This window comes from Solanum pennellii, chromosome 8 (assembly GCF_001406875.1).
Source record: "Solanum pennellii chromosome 8, SPENNV200".
Classification (NCBI taxonomy): domain Eukaryota; kingdom Viridiplantae; phylum Streptophyta; class Magnoliopsida; order Solanales; family Solanaceae; genus Solanum; species Solanum pennellii.
The window spans coordinates 26,261,462-26,281,095 of NC_028644.1; positions in this window are offsets into that span (position 1 = coordinate 26,261,462).

Sequence of the window (19,634 nt, forward strand, 5' to 3'; positions counted from 1 at the left end):
GGCCTAGGCATGGGAATTACCTTCATAGGTACTTCTGCATCTTTTCCATTACTTTCCTCTGCTTCATCACTACCCTTTACCACATTATCATTATCCTTTCTCACATTCCTCAGTAGACGGCATAGGTGGGTCAATGGTTTGCTTACCACCCCGAGTAGTGATTGCCATACAGTGCGCATCATTCTTTGGATTTTTGAAAGTGTTGCTAGGAAGAGTGCCCGATTGCCGTGTGTTCACTATCGCAGATAATTAGACCATTTGCAACTCGATCTGCTTAATCGAAATTGCATGTGTATCAACTTTTTGCCCAATACTAGCTAAATCACCCCTTAATTCTTTAATGTGCTCATCACTAGCATCGAACCTCCTCATCATTTTGTACAACATATCCTCAACTCGCGCCATACTATCTCCACCATCCCTAGGAGTAACTTCACGATTTTGAGGAGGAACATAGGGTCCACTCCTGTCGTTTCTATTACCATAGTTACCCCTGTTGAAGTTGTTGTCGCGATTGTAGTTTCCATCTCGGACATAATGACCCTCACGATTGTAGTTACCATAGTTCCGACCTTGGTTCCCTTGACCTTGGCGCCAATTATCCTGATTTGAGCCTTGGGCGCTTGGTCGGAAACCCCCCATTTGTTCATTGACTGCATAGGAATCCTCCTCATAGTAACATTCACCGTTAGGGGGTGGTGGTTTAGCCAAGTAGTTGACTGCATTAATCTTTTCTGCACCCCCAGTGACATGTTTTAGTACCAACCCAAGCTCAGTTCTCATCTGAGCCATTTCTTCCCGAATCTCATCTGTGGCTGGGTTGTGAGTGGACTGCACTGCGAAGGTGTTTCTCCCTGTATCAGACTTCCTAGTACTCCAAGCTTTGTTATTCCGGGAGATTTTTTCTAATTTTTCAGCAATCTCGGCATAAGGACAGTCTCCATAAGATCCACCTGCTATAGTGTCCAATACCGCTTTGTTGTTGTCATCCTGTCCCCGATAGAAGTAATCTTTCAGTGACTCATCATCTATACGGTGATTTGGAACACTTCTCAAGAATGAGGTGAATCTATCCCAAGAACTACTAACTGACTCTCCTGGTAGTGCCACAAAGTTATTCACTCTGTCTTTGTGGTTTAGTTTCTTGGAGACCGGATAGTAGCGTGATAAGAAGACATCCCTTAGTTGGTTCCAAGTAAAGATTGAGTTGTATGGGAGCTCAGTGAACCAAATAGCAGCCTCTCCCGTCAGTGAGAGAGGAAACACTCTGAGCCCTATTACATCTAAATCCAAATCAGGCCTCCCCACACAACTTTTACACACTGCCCTTACCTTAGCTATATGGGCATGTGGATCCTCAGAAGGTAGCCCTGAAAACAAACCTCTGGCAGTGAGCATTTGCATCAGACTACTAGTTACCACAAAAGTGTGGCCTGTGGGTAGAGGAGGCAAAACCAGTGGCCCATCCGAATCTGCTATGTTATCATAGCCTCTGTAGTATGCTTGGGGCCGTGGAACGGGATTTTGTCCCCTCTGTTGGTGTTCACCCGGAGCATCGGGTAACATCTGACCATGAACATCAACCGGAGCTGGGATGTTCTGGTTCGGATCATCATCATTTATTCCCAAGTTTCGATTCATATTGCGCAGTGTACGCTCTAGCTCGTGATCGTAGGGAAACAAGGGTTCTCTTCCTCTCCGTGTATGTTGCATACAAGGAGAATAGTTCTAAAAAAATCAAAAACAATAAAACAAAGTAAAATCAAGAAAATATCAACTAAACTATAGTAATAAGTTTAAGTTAATCTAAAGATACTTTCCCCGGCAACGGCGCCAAAATTTGATACGCTCAAACTTACTTCTCAAATAAGAAGTAAAGCGGTCGTGTCAAGTAAATAATCCAAATAGTGAGGCTGGGATCGTTCCCACGAGGAAAATAGTCTAGACTTAACTTCAACCTGTTATTACTATTGTTTGGTCAATGACTTCCTTGGAAAGCAAAAACAATAAAAGGCGGATTTCTATTTCTAAATGAATGAAAATAACTAGCAAAATAAAAGGAGACAACTACCAGCTTCGAATGTTGGAGTTTAATCAATTAATGCAAGTAACTAGGGTTTACGTGTTCCCCACGGGTTCATAACTTGATAATTCTAACTATAATAATTCTTTCCTAGTATCTTGCTTGCAAAGTGACAAGTTATGTATTTCTAAATCGTTGGTCCGGCATCTAGAAAATCTCACTCCGCACCTTGGTCCGGCTACGTGTGTTGCTTTCCTAACCCTTATCTTTACCTCATATTAAGCCTCGCATTCGATATTTGACTCAGTTATTACCTTGTACCAATCAATACTAGCCTATTAGACAGTATACACTAAATCTATGTTGATAATTCTTTTCCTATTATCGACCTCCTTGGTCCGGCAAGTAGCATTAAGGAGAGTTCTTACGTTGGCCATCCGTTAAAAAGACTTCTAAGCGAAAGAATTATTAATACATGCAAGACACTATTCTAGAATTGTTATTTTAGTTAGGTTTTACCTCATTATTTGCCTATGGTTCCCACAACCCTAGTTATGGAGTTTAATTACCCATAGTCATAATTACAATATTCAAATATATGATATAAGAATTCATGTACTTACATCAATAAGGAAGAGTAAAATCCAAAAGTTCGCTTGATTAATCAACAAAAATCACCAACAGTCAATGATAAAAGTCTCCAGATAACCTAATAATACAAAGTCTAACAATGGTCTGGAGTCTAACCTAATAATCCAAGGTCAAGACTCCGACCTCTAAAACGAGGTTTTTCGAACTATTTATAGAAAATAAAAACCTAATTATACAAGGACTCTATTTGCTTGAAATATGTCAAAACGCGGCTGGGTCGACGGACCTCGCGATGGATCGTCGTGGTCACGACGGGCTGTTATGGAATCCGTCGTCCCATACTTGTGCAATTCTTCTGCTGCTCTCTTCATTACCCTCGACGGCAATTATGACGGAACGTCATAGGCACAACGGTCCGTCGAGGGTCTTCGTTCCAAAACACTTCAACTCTTGGAATATGGGTACTGGGATTACTTCTCTGAACTTCATGACGAACCTGCAGGACGGACCGTCATAGACACGACGGACCGTCACAAGCTTCGTAACCCCACACTTGGTCAGACTTCCCCATCTTCCTTCAGCAGCTGCACTACGCTGCCACCTACGGACCGTCACAAGCACGACGGACTGTCATAAGCTCCGTAGGTGGTCTCTTCTGCATTTCTTCGCTAAAAATCTCCGCATTCAGCTTTGGACAGATTTCCTGCAAAACAAAGAGAAACTTATATAAAAATTAGCACAAAAAGGCTTTTGGACACACTAAACATAAGGAAAAAGTATTAATAATACCGTGAAACCACGGTATATCAATATGGCCCAAGTTACCATACCTTCTCTAATAGTCCTCTCCTTTTTCCATTGCTCATACAAAACTTAAGCCGCATCTATAAGCTGATAGGAGGCTATTTTCGCGTTTTCTTGAGAAGACACACATATAACATCAAGCTCTTTAAATAATTTTTCAATGAATCCTTGCGGGTCCCGACTTCCACTTTGGAGCCAAAGAAAGCAAGGGGATTCATCCTTGTGAAATCCCTTATCCTTGAAGCGGTTGTGTTAGTATTGGGTTCTTTTCACCCTAGCATCCCTAGAAACATGAGTAGCCAACACTCGAGTCAAACTACGGATGGTAGTCCTTCTCTAAATTTTGGACATAGTACCCTCTTTAATAGGGACTTGAGGGTTTTGAGGATCTTGAGAGGGGACCGTCTCATTCACATTCTTCTCCCTTGGACCTCCTACCATTAGTCCTCCTTGTATTCATGGACTATAAGCACAAGGAAAGGATAAGGTAGAGTTAAAACTCCAAGCACGATCATAGAATAATGAAGAAAGGAAGGTTCCTAATCATTGAACTAGCCTCCTATTCATAGTTGTTGCGCACTTTGCATTTATGAATATAACTCTACTAGATGTGGTGTGTGTGACATCAACCCTAATATTTTCCCAAAACCTTGTGCTTTGATACCAAGTTTTTAATGACCGAATAACACCCCGTAGTCGTGATGGCGTATTTGACCTCAATGAGGTCTTATACAAGCCCTTATCATAATCTTCAATTCATAATGAAGTCGAAATAATGCGGAGCTTAAAATTTTTTATAATAGAAGTTGAAACATCGTTTTCATAAAGCAAAATAGTAAAAATAATACAATAGCCACACATAAACCATCTACTTTTACGAATACAACATAAAGTTTTCAAGTAAGGTCCTTAGCCCTTTATATAGTATAGTCTTGTAGAACAAATGTACATATTAAAGACAAATAATTCTATTACATCAATAGAAAAATCATAAAGTGGTATGAAATCCATTAGTCCCCGGATTTTTGATGACATACCATAAGTCTCGGAGATAAGAAGTCCAAGGTTTCTTCAAGGATGTTAAGCAAACCACTTAGCCGGAACCTATACTCATTATAGAAAAGGAGAAATGCGATAGTTCAATTAATGCACTAAGTATGGAGAAATGCATATAAACCTTTAAAACATGAAAAAGGGACATTTATATGAATGTATGCATTTATGAAGTTTTTGCAGGCCAATTACATCATCAACACAACACATAAGGTAAAACCCCCAACAATGTCCAAACTATAATGAAGGTATGACTTTAGCACCTCCTAAGGTCCACTTGTGCAATGTAAAGTTAGCATCCCATAATACCAACCCGACCAAGCATCCCTTCGAAACCACCTTTGTCACACAAATTACCTTTACATTCTATCACATTCCATAATCATAGTGAAACACATGCATCATGAGCCATATTTGAATATAGGGATATGTTCATTACAACCATTGTCCATTCAATGTACATGTTCTTATATCATTTCATAACTACAAAAAACCACCCACAATACCCTTCTAAGCCTACTAGTGCAATGTCAAGTGAAGACCCATACCCCCACTTCTACTTCAAAAACCACCCACAAAACCCTTCTAAGCCTACTAGTGCAATGTACAAGTGAATTCTCATGCCCCCACCTTTTCTTAGTAAACCTATTAGAATATGGTAGACTATTTAATACTTCATTCATTACTTCATTATTCAGGGAAGATAAAGCATAACTGACATAGATCATGAGAGCTTGCATTGAATCCGGTGTCATAAAGTCGCACACCAAAAAATGATGTTACACTTGCAAAGGTAGAAGCTACATACTAGCTACTATGTGGATCCACTAACTAAGTCCTAGGGGGGCACATAATTATGGGATAGCGAAATTGATTCTAGAGACTCTACCTATTGAATTAATCGAGGAGTCCCCATCTCATGAATATCTTTAGGCCTGACCCAACCTCTTACATTAATAGAAGGGTCTTTTCCTCATTGGCTATATCCTCTCGGTGCTTAGTATACTTTCTTAGCTTAATACCATTATTCATTTTAATTGTATGTACATGTCTGAAGTTGTATTCCATCTTCATTCAATACAATTCAACATAAAGCTCTTAGATTCTTTAATGAGAATACACTTTCATCCTAGAATCGACATACATATGTGATTAACACTTTCACAATATCAGTTATACTTTGAATGAACACAAGAGATTATCCTCATTATACATTATTCGTGCACCATAATAGGTAAAGTTCAAGAGATTTGAAACCACCCAACAACACCTTACTTTTATCCTTTCGTAAGTCACGTACCTTGCAGGCAAACTTAATGTTCATATACAACATTCTCCAACATATATACAAACCCTAGAATTTACCCATTTTTTCAAGGTCAAGAATTAAGTATCACAGTTAAACCCATTGACATTACAATAGGCATGAAAACAAGATTCTATAACAATATAACTATCAATAACAATTCACCATGGTCATATTTACTAAATTCGTTCAACAACATTCATGAAATCAGGTCATTGGGTGCACATGGGTTCTTGGGAGGGTTTTACAATAGAAATCATCAATTAGTCCTAATATATTCATAATATAGGTCACATAGCATAAAGAAAAGGATTTTTTAGTGACCCCATGGTTAGATCACAAGCCCCAGTTTTTCGTCACAATATCAATTCCAAAAATAGAAGTTTTGAAGGGCTTAATGGGGAAACTAATCCATGAATCAACATCCCCATACCTTTTTTTATGGTATTCCACGACTTTGAAAGAAAAAAGGTGAGTCTTGAGTGCCCTAGATTGAGTTCTTCCTTGTTCTTCAATGGTGGATTAGAGAGAGAATTTGTGTGAGAGATAAAGTGGGTTTTGATTATTATGATTGGAGTTATAAGGTGGAAAACTTTTTTTTATTCTTGTAATACTCTTTAATATACCTAACTAAATAATTGTAGTCATAATTAAGTGTTAATTAAATGATTAACTAATTACCTAACTTACCCCCTACTAGGCAGTGAAGATAATTCCCATTGATGAGCCCCGTTGATGGGGCGTCAATGCATTGACAGACCATACTGGTCACTCATCAATTGGGGCTGAGATTGGTTTTTGGGGGCCAAGTTAGAGGATACCAAGTATGGACTCACAAATCCCATTGACGAGGCGTTAATGTCTCTTGTGAACCCAAGTTGTTTTTGACAGCTTTTTGGACTCTTTATTAGGTCCTCTAATGGGTCTTTTCTAGGGTCCTAGGGTTGTCGTGCCTTAACCTTTTAGTATTAGAACCTTAGTTTATTTTTAAGAATATTTTAGGACCTTAACAATAATGACCCTAAAAATGAACTAGGTTGAACTAGAGATTCACTTGTGTTTTATGAGATAATAACTTGTTCAAATAATTAAGAATATTTTTATAAGTAAGTTTTACAGAATTTTGAAGTTGAACGTTAAGGGACGACCAAACATTCGGAAACTATTCTTTTGTGTGCTAGTGTGTCCTTGTATGTTGTGCATGATTTTATGTGTTGTTTGGAGTACAAAATCAGTGGGGTTGAACCTAGTACCTATATGGACATGTTTAGTGTGAAAAACTCCGGGTAAGACTCCCCAAGTACTAACCTAAGGGTCTTTGAGGAGGACCCAAACATTGGCCAAACAAGTTGCCCAATGCAGCATGTTTTGTTCTTGGAAGAAACCAGTACGCGTCGCGGACTTCGTTCACCCAAGGCCAAAGATCTGGTCCGCGTCGCGGGCTCTAATATCCCAAAAATTATTTTTAAAAATCTTGAGGTAATAGCTCCGCGACACGGACTTTTCCCTCGATGATAATTACAAAAATTTAAGTTAAGTTTGACGTATCTAAGGAGGCCTTTTAAAGTAGGGGTGTTTTGCGTATTTTGGGGTGTATTATATAGTAATTTTAGGTCATTATACACTTATTCACCCATAAAAAACCCCAAACCATCAATTAGAAAACAAAATTTCAAAACCCTCAAAGAGTTCTTCTCCTCTAAAATTCTCTCAAGCCTCCATTGAAGGTCAAGGTCTTGGAGCTTAAGCTATAGAATCCAACAGATTTCTTATTCAATTTTATTATGTTTTAATTTATTAATGTATGGGATTTCATTATCTATGGCTATCTATCACCTTAGAGCAAATTTTAAAGTGTTTTTCAAAGATCTCAAAGTTCACGAAAAAGTCCAATTTTCACTCTAAGCCATGTGTTCTTACATCAAACATTTTCAAATGATTAAATATGATGTTATTGATGTTAAATTTATGTTTTACCATGAAAAATCCATGAATCCTTTATCTTTTCAAAACTATAAATTTTGCTTATGAAGTGGGTCTATTGCTTATGTTCTAATGTTGATGAAATTGTTATTATAATGAGTTGTATATTTGATTTCTATGGTTAATTATGCTATTATATTTTGAATTTTTGGAGATGTTATTAAATGGTCATATTGACTATTAGAAGAAGGTAAGTTTACCTAATTTTCTTAGTTAATGTAGAATTGATATATAATTGCTATTGATTTGTAGGGTCCACTTATGGTAGCAGTGTTTATGTGTTGTATATGATGATGATCATGGACTTCTCAGTATTATTATGTGAATTGTAGTTGTATCATGTTAGGGTTCATGTGAAGGTATAATGTGAAGTTGTTTATATGAAGTAATGTGACTATATTCAAGGTTTTAAGGCTTAGATGAATGTATAAAGTAAAGGATGATGTGATGTCTATATGATGTTGAATGATTGGTATAAAACTATGATTCTTCTCTAATTGATGATATATAAAATTAAGGACTAGTAAGTGTCCTTATAGAATAATGTGGTATCTTGTGTTGGTAGACTTAGTTGTCCCTACTTGGTACTTGAATGATATTGGGTAAATGATATTATGAATGTTGTGCCTTGATATTGGTAGACTTAGGTCTCTCTTCTTGATACATGAAAGTTATGTGAATATGTGATGTCTTGACTTAATAGGCTTAGGCACCCTTGTCATGTACGTGTATGAATGAATAAAAAAATGAAAGTTTTAGGATCGGTAGACCTAAAGTAGGTGCCCTTGTATGAAAGACGAATATGGAACCTTGAATATGAAAAGAAGGTTAAGAATGTGAAACCTTGAATATGAAAGTAAGGTAATATTGAAGCCTTGATTGGTATACCGAAATGGTGCCCTTCTTGAGCGGAGTGATGGACTTAGAGGTAGGTTGGCTAGAACGACAAGAAACCATCTCTAAGAAAGTCATAAAAGCTATCCTTACAGAACTTGACTGGGAGGCCTAGTGGACCCATTCTTGGAAAGTGTACTATGAGTTAGTAGGACTAAGAAATGGTAGCTTCTCATGTACCTTTACATGAATGAACTTACTCTACGAGAACCAAGTCAAAACACCGAGTGGATATGCTTGTGGTAGTAACTCTACTTAAGTATAATACTAGAGTACAAATAAGCCCTTCATATCCTTGAACCATGTGCCAACAAGGGGTGAGTCCTGGTTCTACCTTTGGCAAGTAGAACACCTTACACGGTGTGTGGTTTTTATGACACCAGATCCCATACTAAGATAGTATGGTCTATGTCGGTCAATGCCTATTCTCAACATGTGGGATGTTCACTTTAGTATTTGATAGTAACTACAACGTGTAGGTAGTTGAAAAGGACGCTATCTATGCATGGCACGATTAGTATTTGAAGATGCTAGGATGAGTTCCTTAGGTCCATCAAGACCATTATGTAAAGTCCTCTATTTGATTACTTGTCTCTTAAATGATTTTAAATGAGTATTGTTGACTTAGAAATAGAATGTTGAATAGAAAGGTTCTTGTCTAGTGTAGCTTTTAGTCTTGCTTAGGTGTGCTTGAAGAGGGTGTATGGGTGTTCTTTACATGTCTTACCTAGGTGAGTCTTAGAGTAACCTTAGGTAGGGAGTTTAAATGATGTAAATGCTTACTGGATGAATATGGAACTAAGTATTATGTGATGAAAAGAAATATCTTTACTGTAAATAGTCTTGAGGATCGTCTAAGTGTGTCTTAAGGGGTTATATGGGCGGTCGCTTTATATCTTACTTAGGTGGGTCCTAAGATAACTTTACTAGGGGATCTAGATGCTTAAATTGATTATAAGTGATTATGTTCATGTCTTGTGGATTATTTGGGAATTGTCTTATTTGTGATTGTTGACTTGTATTATGTGTTTTAAACTCTTATTCTGAAGTATTTATCAAAATGTCATTAAAGCATGTTTATGTACTAAACGTCACTTTTTCATAGTTTTTACATGGCTTTCATACTTAGTGTATAAAATGTGCTAACCTCTTCTATTCCCTTTTTTACTAAAGTGAAGGGATTGGAAGTGTTGATATGTTATGGGTGATGGATGGGTTTCTAAGGGTTAAAGATGAAGTTTTGGTGAGTCCTCGTAGATTTGAGGACAAGACCCACATGTTTCAATGTCGATGCTCCTAAAAAAAAGCACTTCTATGCTCTCAAATCTCGAGGTGATCAAGAGAGCGCTCTAGATGTTGTTACTAGTATGTTGCAAGTATTTTCAATTGATGTTTATGTTTTGTTAGACCTAGGTGCCACTTTGTCTTTTGTAACTCCCTTAGTGGTTGTGTAATTATTGTACTCCATGATATCTTAGATCAACCTTTTTTGGTGTCTATCCCGGTTGGTGACTCAGTTGTAGCAAAGAGAGTTTATAAGAGTTGTCCTATCTCATTATCTCATAGTGTCACTTTGGTTGATTTGGTAGAACTACACTTGCTTGATTATGATGTAATTTTTGGCATTCATTGGTTTCACACATGTTATGCTTCCATTTATTGTAGAACTCGAGTAGTTAGATTTTAATTCCCAAATGAGTCCATTGTCGACTAGAAAGGGGGGAAACACTATTTCTAGAGGTCAATTTGGGTCATACCTAATATCTAGGAAGATGATTGCAAAGGGGGTGTATATATCACATTGTTAGGGTCAATGATATTTAATATGAGGTCCCCTTATTAGAGTCGGTCCCCGTAGTGAGGGAGTTTCTGTGAGTCTTTCCTAATGAGTTACCTAGGATTCCTCCTGAACGGGAAATGGAATCCAACATTGATATTTTGCTCGATACTAATCCAGTATTTACGGGATGGCTCTGGCGAAGTTGAAGGAATTGAAATCTCGAGTGAAGGATTTTCTAGACAAATGTTTTATTCATTAAATCATATCTCTATGGGGTGCGCCGGTATTGTTTGTGAAAAAGAAGGATGGGTCCCTAAGAATGTGTGTTGACTATCGCCAATTGAACAAGGTCATTATAAATAATAAGTATCCTCTTCCGATAGTTGATGACTTGTTCGATCAATTGCAAGGTCCTAGTGACTTTTCAAAGGATGACCTTCATCCAGGCTACCACCAACTTAGGGTGAGAGAGCTTGACATTTCGAAAATTTGCATTCCAAACTAGGTATGGGCACTATGAGTTCCTTATAATGTCATTTGGTCTAACTAATGCCCCGACGATATTTATGGACTTTATGAATAAGGTTTTCCAGAAATATGCAGACATTTTTCGTCATTGTGTTCATCGACAATATTTTGGTATATTATAGAAGCAAGGATGATCACATGAGCCATTTGAGGATTGTATTGTAAACTCTCAAAGATCACAGATTGTTCGAAAAGGCTAGTAGATGCGTGTTTTGGTTGAAATCGATGGCGTTCCTAGTCTACATATTGTTAAGCATGAGTGTAGAGATTGATCCAAGAAAGATGGACTCCATCAAGAATTGTCCTAGACCATTGACCCCAACCAATATTAGGAGCTTTTGGGCTTATCCAACTATTATAGGAAATTTGTTGAACGATTCTCCTCTATTTTTCTCCTTCGACGACCCTAACCCAAAAGAAAGATAAATTTGAGTGGACGGGAGCTTGTGAGAAAGTATTCCAAGAATTGAAGGAAAAGTTTACTTACGCTCTAGTGTTGACATTACCGGAGGGATATGAAGGGTTTGTAGTATATTGTGATGCTTTCCAAGTAGATTTGGGTTGTGTTCTCATGCTTTGTCATAAGGTTATAACATATGCCTCAAGGAAACTCAAGGTCCATGAAAAGAATTATCCGGAACATGATCTTGAACTAGCAATTGTAGTATTTGCCTTGAAAATATGGAGACATTATCTTTATCGGGTCTATGTAGATTTGCTCACCGATCACAAAATTCTCCAATATGCATTCACTCAAAAGAAACTTGAATATCCGACAAAGAAGTTGGTTAGAACATTAAAAAAACTATTATATGAATTTCCTTTACCACCCTTTCAAAGCGAATGTAGTTGAAGATGCCTTAAGTCAAATGTCCATGGGTAGTGTGGCCCATATAGAACACGAGAAGAAGGAGTTAGTCTGTGATGTACATAGGTTGACACAGTCTGGAGTTCAACTAGTAGATTCTCCACAGGGTGGTTTCATGTTCCAACATATCTCCAAGTCCTCCTTAGTACTTGATGTGAAGTCTAAGCAACACCTTGGTCACATCTTTATGGATTAGAAAGAATCCGTGCTTAAGAAATTCGTCAAGGCTTTCACCAAAGAGGGAGATGGGGTACTTAGGTATCAAGGTAGGTTGTTTGTTCTTTATGTGGATGACCTAAGAGGACAAATTTTGGAAGAGACTCATGGTTTGCGATATTCTATTCATCCGGGAGCCACAAAGATGTACTGTTATTTGTGAGAGGTCTATTTGTGGAATGGATCGAAGAGAAATATAGCAGATTGTGTTGGCAAATGTCTGAATTGTCAACAAGTCAAGGCCGAACATAAAAAGTTGGGAGATTTGTCTCAAGATACAGGTATTGTCACATTGAATCCTCAAACTCGAAGGAAACATGATTCTATTTGGGTCATTGTAGATACAATGATCAAATCAACTCATTTTATACCAATCAAGGGTAAATATTTGGTTGAAGACTATTACAACTGGAGAGTACCCCCCTAGAAGTAACATGGCATACTTGTCCTCTCTGAGGTCTTATACAAGCCCTTAGAACTCATTCATCGCATTGTCATGAAATTAGCGGAAAATTTAAAACAAATTTTCATACCATAACACAAGACAAAAAAGTAATTTAATTTAAAAACCATTAGTACATATTTTGGACACTAATTATCGTCTTGCCATCATAGACATTACTTTAGTAGAATAGGGACACGAAACTTAACAATACAAAAGTACATTTCCATACTATTACATGAAATTAATTCAAACTCTTGACACGGATGTCCTTGAATCATTATGGACACACTCGAACTTGGGAATAATAATCAAGCTCTTATTTCTAGGAAAGATCCTTTAGCCATCACCACCTACACTTTATGTAATAGGAGGAAGAAGAATGATATTAGTACAAGAGTGCACTAAGTATGATAACCATGCAAAATATGCTTTTAAGGAGAGCATTTAATTAAAAACCATGAATCATATCTTTTAAAGAACATCATAAGCATTTGATACAAATCACAATAATGGAATACTAATCACAACAACACATGATGATATTTATCACACATTACCTTTCTTTTTACCTTAAACTCTTTTACCTAAAGCAACCCTAAAGTAATGCTTATTGAAATGCATGAATTGTGTCCATTCCACCATTCATACCAAAGTATTACCTTAAGGTCACCAAGATGATCATTCATACAACCTTCATTAATTCAACCACATACATTCATAAGGATATAATATATCATTAAAAAAAACCTTCACATAAGAACCATTACCCAAGACATCCCCAAGTCACACTAGTGCAATGTGCAAGTAGCATCCCATAATCCTTATTCAGTCCAAGTGTTCCTATGAAGTCTCCCTACAGTAGGCACATCACATTCCATAAGATATAACACCTACATTCAACCTTAGACATAAGACCAACATACTTCATACACCTCATATAAGAACTCATTCCTTTATCACATCATAGTCTAATCCATTTAGTCTTTATGAACCTCTCAACAAAAAATACAAGTCCATACTATATTTATTACCAAAATGAAACCAAACCATAGTCAACATTTCATATTTAGAGATCATTTCATCAAGACATCACAAGACCGTTACTCATAACCCCAATCTAAGTCTACTAGTGCAATGTATATGTGAAGCCCCATAACCCCACACATACCAAGTAAACTAACAAGGAGATCACAAGCATTGCCATTTACTTCATAAATCAGCATGACAAGTATAGCCAATATCATGCATACGTAGTAATACCTTCATCATGTATACTCAGCAATACCAACATCATGCATATCATTATAACAAGTATGTTAACACCATAATGTCATGCATTTGTTACACACATGTACATAAAGAACTCACACTCGAATACCTTCAAGACCTACTTGTGAAATGTGTAGGAAAAGTCCCATTCCCTTACCTACACTAAGCAACATCTCTTAGGTAGTCCTAGTTATTGGTCATCTTCTTACTTCCATTTGTTCATTTTAACATTCATGAAACTTTTCCATAATCGACGTAGACCATGTGAGCTAAATATGGTATTCTGTGTCATCCCCTCACATCGAAAGGAGGGTTTTCTACTTGCAGAGGTAGGGAATATACATCGTAATAGCATCTAGTTGGATCCACTAGCTAAGGTTCCTATGGGGGCATATAGTTAAGAAATTAGGAGGTTGTTACTAGGCACCCTTTTTAGGCTAATTCACATTGTAGTTACCATCTTATGAGAATATTGGGTGAACCTCCCTTCCTTTTTGAAGGAACACCTCTCATTGTGAAGTTCACTCGGTGCTAATCTAAATTCCCTTTTTGAAGAGCCTTTAAATCTTTCTTATACATTATTTCAGAAGATAGGCCTTAGGGGATTAGCCCCTTATATAACTTGTACATAGCTCATGGGTTATATGATGAGAATTTCCTTTCATAAAAAACCAACATCATGTGTGAATGTCATTTCACATTATCATAACATTCATAACATAGTCTAGTTTAGAATACAATTGAGGAAAACTTTCAACAGACTCTCATTCACTATATTATTATTACCATCGTTTATTCATCCAAATATGTGAGTGTATACATCTGTGAGAAAGCCTTTCAAACAAACACGTTTAGACAACACATGTTCATATTTCATTAGTCATATGCTTTTCATGCATATAAGATATAAAGGTGCATATGAGAATTATCCTTTCAATTGACACCATAAACATATCATACTCATAGTTATCCATGACATGTGTGTACATAGTGGTCTCATTATGACTTAGTAGCAACATTGGTATTGGGGAAACCACCCTTCAAAGGCTAACAACATATTTACGATATCCCCAAGTCAAGAACAACTCACATATAGATCATTTAGGGACTATTGACCACACACCCACATTTAATTATAGGAGACAAGAGCACATTCAACAATTGAATAGACAAATCCTAACATGGATAAGATCACACATTTATATAGGGTTACATATGTAGGGGTCATTCTACAATAGTACTCAATATAATCAATCATGTAGACCACACCTTATCCTAACATTATCATTCACATTATACTTCATATAATCAATACACCTAAATCATGATACTAACATTGAGGACTACATACCTAACCTTCATAGTCATTATCATCATAATAAAAAGTCACTTTACATATATTTCCCTCATGTCCATGATCACAACATGTATGGATAGACAAGAAGCAAACACCGCCACCATAAGTGGACCAAACCATACAACATCAATTCCAATACTATAGACAAGAATTTAGGTCAACTTACCAATTCTCCAAGCCATGATAAATCATAGATCAATCCTTAACAATTCATAATCAATTGCTAAAGATAGTAACAACATTTAACAATATATCACAATCTAAGAATAATTCCATTAACATCCAATCAAGATCACTAAACCAACTTTATAGGGTAAATTTAGAAATTAGGGCGATCATGAGTTTTTCAAGGAATTACATTAAAATGTATTTGAAAACCTTTTTACAATGAACCCATTTTTAGATTTGAAAATGGGAAGTTTGATCATAGAAACCCTTTGGAAAATCTTTGATAGAACTCCTTAAATGAAAGGTTATCCAAAGATCAAGAGTTACCTTACCTTATTGATTGAAGACCCATGAAATTGGAGAAGAAAAAAGTTTAAAACCCATCTTCTAGATAGAGCTTCAGCTTGGCCTACAATGGAGTTTTGTGAGAATCAATTTGGGAGGGAAGGGTTTAGTTTTGAAGAATGAATTGTAATTCTAGGTTTAGAAGTTTCAACAAACTTAAAATAACCTAAAATAGGTAAAAATAACCATTCCTCAAATACCTAAAACGCCCCTACACTTAATTGGACTTTTAGAAACATCCAACTTTACTTTTAAATGACGAGACCAAATCTAGGACATGGCTGCGCATCACGGAGGCACTTCAAATTCTTGGTTCTAGAATTTAATTTGCGGCAGAGAGGTTCGTGATAAGCCTGCATCGCAAGGCAAAATTTTGCCTTTTGAGTGAAGGCTGCGCGATGCGCTAGCACATCCAAAAAGGGGTTGTTTGCTCGCTGCCTTGGCAGCCTCCTTCCCAATGTATGAGACCTCCTCAAGGACCCTTTGGTTGGTCATTGGGGAGTCGTTCCCAGATGTACTGAGTTTAAACTGAATTACTAAGACACGCCTCCACTGATCTTAGACTCCAGTGACACGCCGAAACAAGGCAAACATACAAGAACACGCTAGCACACAAAATACTAGTTTCCGGACGTCCTGGTTGTCCTTTGATATTTGACCTCAAACATCTTTAAACCAATTATTAAAAGTTTTTTCCAACCTTATTAACATGTAATTGACTCAAAAAACTCATGTGAGGCTCTATTTTATCCTATTTCATTTTGTGGTGTACATATCTCCCACATGGGAACATCCGTCCTCGAATGATACTTAAAATACTTCCATATCTTTCAAGGACTCAATGTCCCAATTAGCAGATCATAGCATTCAACCATTAGTACAACATAATATTCAATGTGCCAAACGTACGAGGAACACCAACTCCATATCATTATGCGCTCAATGCAACACAAGCAAATAGAAACTTCATTCACTCACTCCAAATGCATCAAAAACATGAACATTTCTCATGTTGATAGTTGTTTTAATCATGGCATGACCTTTAGTTTTCATCTCATCAAAATCTCAATATGGAATAACCTTCAAATCACACATAGGAATGTTCAACATTATAACTCATGAGGCAAATAAGTAACTCATACTAAATGCACATAAATTATGATTAATGTAGATCAACAAAATCATTATTATTTAAACACAATACCATCAAGGACATATATAACATCACCATGTTTAGTTATGTTCAAGGAGGAATTTCCTTCTCCTTAACATACTCACATGTCATATGAATTTAATATACAAGAATTTCACAAAGGTCAATTCATTTTAAGGAGAAATTCTCAACTTATAACCAAAGCATGCTCATTCTTTCTTCCTTATGAAGTCAAAATGGTAGATCACACCAAACACATCATAACATTAGGAAGTTATTTCAAAGATTTTCAATTTCCTGCATAACACTAGTTTTCATGAACATGCATCATTTAGGAAAATTATTACCATTTATAGGCATACATCAATAATATTAGCTAGATACATGATCACTTCTCAAAAGTGAGCCTACATTAACACTTTCCAAATCACAAAATCACATACTAATGGAGGAAACTCATTTTTTGCTTATTTAAAGAATCTCATTACCTCAATATGGGAAAAAATCCCCTTACATCAAAAGTGACTTCAAGCATGTTCTTTAAACCATCTCATGAAGTCAAATGTCACCTTACCATATTAAGATACATAAAAACATGAGAAACATGTAATTTACAAAAAATACATTTGCATGAAACAAAATATTTCAAAACATGCATAGCATAGAGTCATCTAGCACAAGCATATCATATGGATAACAAGCAAACTATACTCATGTGCAAGATTCCAAGACATGAACAAGCTACTAGGAACTCTTTTGTCTCAAGCTTGACTAAGAATAGAAGGAAAAGATAGGGATATCAACCTTCTACTACTCAAGTCATCATTGCCACTTAGGGTAAACCCATCGAGAGAAACTTATCTCATCCAAGAGAACTTTAACTTATCAAAATTTCTAGTCAAGCAGAACATCCCCGTCTTGGGATCAAGTTTATGGAAACCCCTTTTTAACATTAACTCATTCCACTCTAAAGGAGGAACCATTTCTTGCTAAATTTCACTAAAACCCCTTAGGCGAGAATTTAAAGGAATCCAAAAAAATGAGTATCCATGTCTCTCAACTTCATAGCAATCATCCAAACTGATTCTCAACATGGAGAAGTTCAAGGTAGATCAATGAAGAAATATTTAGGGTACTTAAAACCTTACCATCTAGGAATATTATCCCCCATCAATAGGTACCACCCAAGCACCACTATTCCTCCAAATCAATCACCTAAAGGGAACTCATAAGAATTGAACTTGGGTTATAAATCTCAACCACCTATAGTCCTAACTAAACCCAATATTTACCGTATATCATTTCTTAAGTCAACACTTAGACCATTTCAACCCTTATCATCTATTTTGGTGGAATCTTCAAACCAACCATGCCTAGGTACAATTTAAGCACTCTTCTCAAATGACCATACTTAAGATCAATCTTAAAACAGAACTAAACTTTAAAGTTGGCCAATCATCAATTATCTTCTTATTCCCATGAAGTAATGGGTAATTGTATCCCTCTAAGTCAACCTTAGAACAACGCATAATCCAAATTTATGGAATTGAATGTTACAACCCGCAAGTACACCCTAGAAGTTAGGGCAAGTCCAACACGGAGTACTCAACCTCTTGGCGGTCTTGTACAAGCCACTTGACTTCATTACACAATATCATGCATAAATGCAGCAAATTTAAAATTCTATAAGAACAAACCAAAAGGTATTTCATAAAATCGGAAACATCTTTAGTAACATTGTCTCAAAAACCAACTAATCTTACATGGATGAATCTTGTAAGGAAGCCCACATAACGTCTAAAATATAAAGAAAACATAAAGAAAAACAAAGGTTCGTCCTCAAAGCTATGAGGACTCACCACTTCTTCTCTTCTAAAAAACATTGAAACTCTACCCTTCAAGCAACTCTATATTCTCAAGACCCTACATAGACAACATGTAGACAATATGCATTAGTACAATATGTACTAAGTATGGAAACTATATACCAATATAAAATATCTCAAAGGGTTAGTTAACAATACATATAATCATAACAGATAAAGACATAACCATATCACGAATATCATAAGCATATTAAGCATCATAAAGCGTATAAGAGTTCATACTTAACTCTTTTTTTACTTCATAATCAAATGAACTATATCACAAGCCACCTCCAAGTATACTTGTGCAAGGCTAAGGTACCATCCCATACTACTAGCATAGGTAAGTACATGGCTTTGGTCATACTTGATCATACTTCACATTCATAATTCAAACATAAGTTCAATTATACCATATGAGAATTATGCCCCTAGGCCATCTCAAAACACACATGTTCAATGCATGTGAAGCATCCCATAATACTTCACACAATAAGCATATCTTGAAATCAACCTCACTTGTTCATATAATCATACGAGTCATCTATTAGACATAGTTCATATTTTCAAGGAATTATCAAAGCTAAACATACACATACAGGGGTCATGTCTTAAGTACCTTTAAGTCATACTTGTGCAACATATTGATGGAATCCCATACTACCATTCATATTAAGTACTTATCTAAGCTAACCCAATCAAAGCTAACTTATCTTGTAACTTGTCTATTAAGCTCAACACACTACCATAATAGACCCACTACCATGGAAAGCATCTCGACATACTAGCCAAGCTAACTAAGGAAGAATACGACCCTCCTAAGAGGCATGCACCCAATCATGTCGATGCAAGCTAACCAAAGGGGAGCATGAATCCTTAAACCTAAGCTACCATGAGAATCTAATCTCAAGCTATACCATGAATTACACCATACACGCAAATCAAGCTACCATTAGGAGAGTATATGCCTTTTTCCTAAAGCTACT